Raw genomic sequence first — 6,148 nt, 5'->3', positions numbered from 1 at the left:
GGGGTCTCACTGTGTTGTCCAGGCTCATCTCAAACTCCTGGCCTCAAGTGGTCCTCCCACCTCCACCTCCCACCAGCCACCATACCCATCTCAAGGCTGACTTTTAGAATTATTTCTTATCCCTTAGAGTATCTTCATTGTATTATTCTTTCCCCCCACATACCCCCACCCCCACATGCCTTTTTTGACCATGACTTAACTACTCAATAGTAAATCATGGGTGCAGATTGGTGAATAAGTAATGTCTTGTGTAAAACTAAAACTTGAAAGTAATGAGGGATAGGAAAAACTCAACCCATGGCAATCTTCAAATATTACAAGCCTTGATGAATAGGCTACTATAAAGATAGCTGTGTACTATGAATATTTAGCTTCATTGGTTTGCCTTGCTTATCATTTCAGTTATTGTCTTGCCATAAAGCTTAGTATTGCACAGTACACAGAATAGTGGCAAGAATATTCTTTAGAAGTGCAAATAACCAACATAATACCATACCAACATATTGATTTCTCCTATTATATAGAGATTTGGTATTTTAATGAGGGTTATTTTGGTTTTTGACTCACCTATATGTCAGTCCTACTAGAGAGACAATTTAGAATCAAGAGTATTTTTTTTAATAGAGATTATGATGGCCTTGGTAGTTTTCTCATGAAGTGAACTTAAGTGGTTGGATTATTGGATGTGATAATAAGACCCTTATTAGAAAATCTTTTAATCCTAACTTCTACTTCTCCATTTTCTATTCTTTATTTTTAACATTCATTCTCTGAAAATAGTCATTGTTTTTAATGTCATTGGCTATGTTTAAAAAATTCCGTTTATGTCTTAATATGTAATATTTTTCATTTTTTTATACATTAATGGAAAAATTTGAGGCAAACATCCTTTTAATTTATCAAGCTCATTTTCTGTCTAGTTAAGGAGAATTCTCTTATTCCACATAGAGAATAGCTAGCTCTATAACACTCCTCCCCCTTTTTTTGGCTTACTGATTGCTATTGTATTGCTTAGAATCTCAGCCATTCTCATAAACATCAGTTTTGGTAATAGGCCTTTTGTTTGCCATATGATCTCAAAGTAAAGTTCAATAATCCAATATAAATCATTAAACATAACGTAGCATTTCTGTAATGAGGTATTTTCAAAAGATAATCAGATTTACTTGTAAGATTAGAGATGCAAATACCAATGGTAGTACTTTACCCAAGAAAATTACATATTAATCAATAAATATAAGAAGTTACCTTGTTGTACTTAATTCCGTGGCAACAAACAGTAAGTTTTTGTTGTCTCTTTAATGGTATTTCCTATATAAAGATCAAAATGCCCTAAGATTTTATATCACTTATAGTCACTTGGGTTTTCAAATGGAAAGAATAGCCAAGCTAAGTAGTATTTTATTGCTATCAAAAGAAGGTGTTAATGTAACTGAGCTACCATGAGTCATTCATTTATTAGACATGGTAAGTAAAATGGAAAACATTTCAAATCATTCTGACCTGGAATTGAATTCTCCCTTCATTGAAATCTTTTTTATTCACTTTTTTATAAACTCACTATGGGAATCTTAACTGATAAGGGAGAGATTCTTGATCTGGAACCATTCCCTGCCATTCTGCCTTTTCTACCAAGGTAGCTGGCTTTAAAGGGCATGTCACCAGGATCCATTTCAAGTCGATGACATTAGACTGTTGATACTCAATTGGATACTGTTTTCAACAAAATGATTTTATAGTATGCTTTTCTCAAAGCTTCTGTGTTCTTAATAATGGAAAATATCAATAGAATAAATGGTATGATTCAAAATATAAATAGGTTTATAACACTAATCATTTGCTTTTAACAATAACTTTTTGATAACTTATTGCCTTGTAAGTTAAGCCTCACGTGGAGTGACCATTGCCACCAGAAAATCCTCTTCTACCTGCTGATTAGAGCAAAAATAGTATATGACCTCCACTTTTCAGTTAATGAGTAGCAAGCTTGTAGTAGTGGCTGTTCATCTTACATATTTGGGGGACTTGGGCCTTGTTACTTTCCTAGGTTTGTCCCTTCAGTTTGGAAAGGCTATTTAAAACACTTGGTGGGAAACACACAGTAAAGCTGTGAGGTAATGTTCTAGTCAATAGACAAAGAGAAATGAGTACCAGTTGAAGCTAACATGATAGACTTTGAGGGGCTTCCATCCAAGCTTTGACATGAAACTGTTAGACACAATTTTCCTCACTCTTCTAAGAATCTTTTTTTCCAGAATGGTTTCCCTTTCAATAACAAATTCTAAGCATCTTGTGTCTTTTTCTTTTTTCTTTTTTTTTAAACACTTTTGTTTTTCAAGTAGGTATCGATTGTTCCATGGAAACTCTCAGGAGTGTTTGTAAGCTCTGTGCATGCTTTGTATGAGTTCAATTTGAACAATGCGTTTTGAATCATCTGGGGTGTCTGAATCTGGCATGTCGTCATTAATTGTGTTTTTAAACCTTTTTCATATCGTTTTCCAAACCTCACTTCCATCTTATTCAGAGAGGTTGATCAAGGAATGAAATTTGTTTGGGCATGGGGATGAGGGTGGGTTGGGGACTTGAATGAAGTCAACTTGGGGTATTTGCTTTAAAGTGTTTTCTCAAGCAGTTCCTAACAGTGTTTAGAGATTCCCTGGGATGTTTGTGTACTCAGCTTACTCTGACAAAGGGGGGTGGGGGGGGGATCTTACTGAGATTTGCATTCTTAATGCAGGACAGGCTCTAAATTTAATCTATAATGTATCTTTGTTACTGTATCCAAGAAGATAATGGACAGAGACAGTACTCCTATTGTAGTGTTTCTGGCAAGTGCTCCCTAAAATGCATATAGAGTTCTCAGTTTTCTGGGCCTTTAATCCCACGGTGCTAGGAGATATTTGTTTCTGCAACTCTTCCCAGAAGTAGGAAGATGTCTTTGAGACCAGTGAGCAAGGGGCAACTGGACCATCCACTAAATTTTTTTGTTCAAGACATTAGAGACCCTCCTGTATTTTTAGTAAGTCATAATAAAGGTGCTAGGGAAATCCTTAAATTTGAAGAAACATGGAGGCGGTAGAAAATTTAAATTCGTAGGAGGAGAACAACATGCTATTAGGTAAAACAGAGCTGTAACTGCTGGCTAAGACTCAGTGGAACTTCCACTTGCTCTAAAACCAGGGAAAGCTTAGATAACTGGGTGTGATAATATCTATAGATACATATAGTCTATAGGTAAATACTTTCTAAAATGAGGATCCTTCAGTTGGCGATCCTCTGGTTTTGGCTGTACCAAATTGTGAATATTCTTGCTGTGTTGTACCCAGTTGCTTTATATAAAAACTGCAACTTGAATTGGGGAGGGTGGGAGGGACAGTTGGGGGGGGAGGGAGGGGAGTGGGGCGATAAGTCTTTCGAAGACATCAGCTCACTGTGCTGAGAGAGGGACCAAACTCAAGGAAACCTCTGATCTATAAATTCAACTGCTGCATTTTTTTATAAATACATGTAAATGTCCTGTTGTAATATTTGATCTTGAAATAAACAAAACTTTTCAGTATTAGTTTTTTGTGTCATTGTTTTTGCAAGATAAGACTGGTGGATATTACTTTCATTAATGCAATTCAGAATCCAAAATGTTGCCCTCATATTTAGGACACTTAGTGTTTTTTGGCAAAGGTTAGTTTGTTGTCCCATTGTCACCTGTAATGTTTGGTAGCATTTTCTCTGCTCCTACTAGTATGTTGAACATTTATGGTAAGCACTCAGTAAATGTTGGTGGAATTGTTTTGAAAACATTGGGTTAGCTAGGCTTGTTAGGAAAGTATGATTCTGTATTGGATGTATTTGAGCAATTCAAGTGTCTAATCTTTCAGACCAGCAATAATTACTAATAGCTAATTAAGGACTCAGTTTAAATAAGTGAAGAAAAAATGATCAATAAATTAATGGGAATAAAGCCAGGAGATAGGATTATATTGTGCAAAAGATAGAAATTGGTATCACTACTTAGTTCACAGTTCCTCAGTGATCAGCTTGCGCTCCTCATCCTTCTCCTCTTGTGGAACCGTTCCTTATCCCCATGCTCCAGCCTCACTATGTGCCAAGTAATAAGGATGTGATGATGAACAAAACAGACACAGCCCTTGCCCTCAAGGAACTTTCTAGGTAGGAATACAGACAATATATTAATACATAAATGAAAAAAAAACCAGATTTAACTCACATAGCATGAAAAAAAGTAGAAAAGGAGCCAGTAGGGAATTCTGCTTTAAATAGGATGTTGGGGAATTAACTTTTAGGCTCAGACCTGAAGGATGAAAAGAAAGTGGGCCATGCTAAGAGTAGGAGGAAAACTTCCAGGCAGAACAACATATGCAAAGGCTGTGGAGCAGGGAGGTGTTTGATGTATTTGAGGTATTGAGAGAAGGCCAGTTGTCTCCCAGTGAGCAAAAGGAGTTAAGAGATTACCACAAGGCCCTAGGCCCTAGTAAGGAACTCGGGAGCCATTATTATGTGAAGAATGGTTTGGAAGAGAGCAAGAGACTATTGGAACGATCAAGATAAAAAACAGGTCACTTCTCACGATAAAGCAGTTAATATAAAAAAACAAAACAGGTCACTTGGACTAGAGTAATGACAATGGACTGGAAAGTAGTGTATAATAATGCATTTTCAAGGTAAAAATTAAAGGACTTGCTGTTCAATTGGATACAGGAGAATGAAGGACAAATCAAAAATGACTCAAGTTTCTGGAAGGTGTAGGTAGTGCTATCATTGCTGAGATGGATCAAACAGCCTTGGTGGGGTAGAAGTCATTTAGATGTGTTAACTGATACGACTTGTAGGTGTAGTATGGGAAGTTGGACATGTGAGTCTGAAGCTGGGAGGAGAGAAAGACCGTATAGTTAGAGACTTGCACATGGGGTTTATTTAGTACTATGGGAATGAATGAGGTCACTGAGGGAGAGAGTTAAGAGCGCCCAGAGCCCAGCCCTGGGGAGATCCAGTCAAAGAGGTGCAGCCAGCGAGAGGAGAGGGACCAGAGTAGGGTGTCAAGGGAGCCAAGAGTGAGGATGTTCAAGAAGGATCAAATGGCCTAAGGCTGCCCAGGAGTCAAATAAAAAGGACAGTGAAGTGTTATAGATACAAGAAGTCACTGGAGATCAGAAATAGCTTCAGTGCAGTGTTGGAGACAGAAGCGCAACGTGAGTGGGTTGAAGTTTACAATATCTTTATAATAATGAAGAAAAGAAAAACCCAAAACTTCCTCTTCAGTGGTTCGGTATAAATGGCAGCAGTTCTTTCAACATACCTTCCTTTTCACCCTTCCTCCCATGAAGGGAATGTGCTCTTGTTTTGTCAGCTCTCGGTTGCCACAAAACTCAGTTGGAGCCCACCCACAAGGAGGCTGGTCAGTCCTGTCACTCTTACCTGGAGAAGAGTGACTGGAAAACAGCTGGTGTGATTGTGTAGCTGTGTCATTTTTTCCCTTTCCCTTCCACCAGTGAATTCCATCTCCTCTACTTCCTCTATTCCTTGTTCAAATCCAACCTCCAGACCCCACAATATCCCCCCAAATGGAACATCTGTCTCTCCTGTTCTCCCAAGCCTTTCAGCCTTCGGAAGCCTTTTATGGCATTACTTATTTTCCCACCCCAGGCCCCCGACATAATTTGTTCCCTCAGACTCCCATTTGCTCCTCCCTAGGAATATCACTAACAAAGTAATAACAAGGGGCTGTGTTTCCAGTACAGAAAAACACTAAGATTATTAACACATCTATTAAAAGATAATACTTCCGTTCTTTCATGGCAGAGGCGCAGTGACCAGGCCTCTGTTACCACAGAAGGCTTACTATAGGGAAGTGAAGAAATTGACCTAACGCTATCCTCAGTAAACCTATTTATCACAAGTATATATTTCTTTTTTTTTTTTTTGAGACAGAGTCTCACTCTCTTGCCTGGGGTGAGTGCCGTGGCGTCAGCCTAGCTCACAGCAACCTCAAACTCCTGGGCTGAAGCCATCCTACTGTCTCAGCCTCCCGAGTAGCTGGGACCACAGGCACGCGCCACCATGCCCGGCTAATTTTTTCTATATGTTTTTAGTTGTCGGATTAATTTCTTTCTATTTTTAGTAGAGACGGGGT

The sequence above is a fragment of the Propithecus coquereli genome, unplaced genomic scaffold (assembly GCF_000956105.1).
Source record: "Propithecus coquereli isolate 6110/MARCELLA unplaced genomic scaffold, Pcoq_1.0 Scaffold10, whole genome shotgun sequence".
NCBI lineage: Eukaryota > Metazoa > Chordata > Mammalia > Primates > Indriidae > Propithecus > Propithecus coquereli.
The sequence above is the reverse complement of the archived record's forward strand: the minus strand, read 5'-3'. Positions refer to the sequence as shown.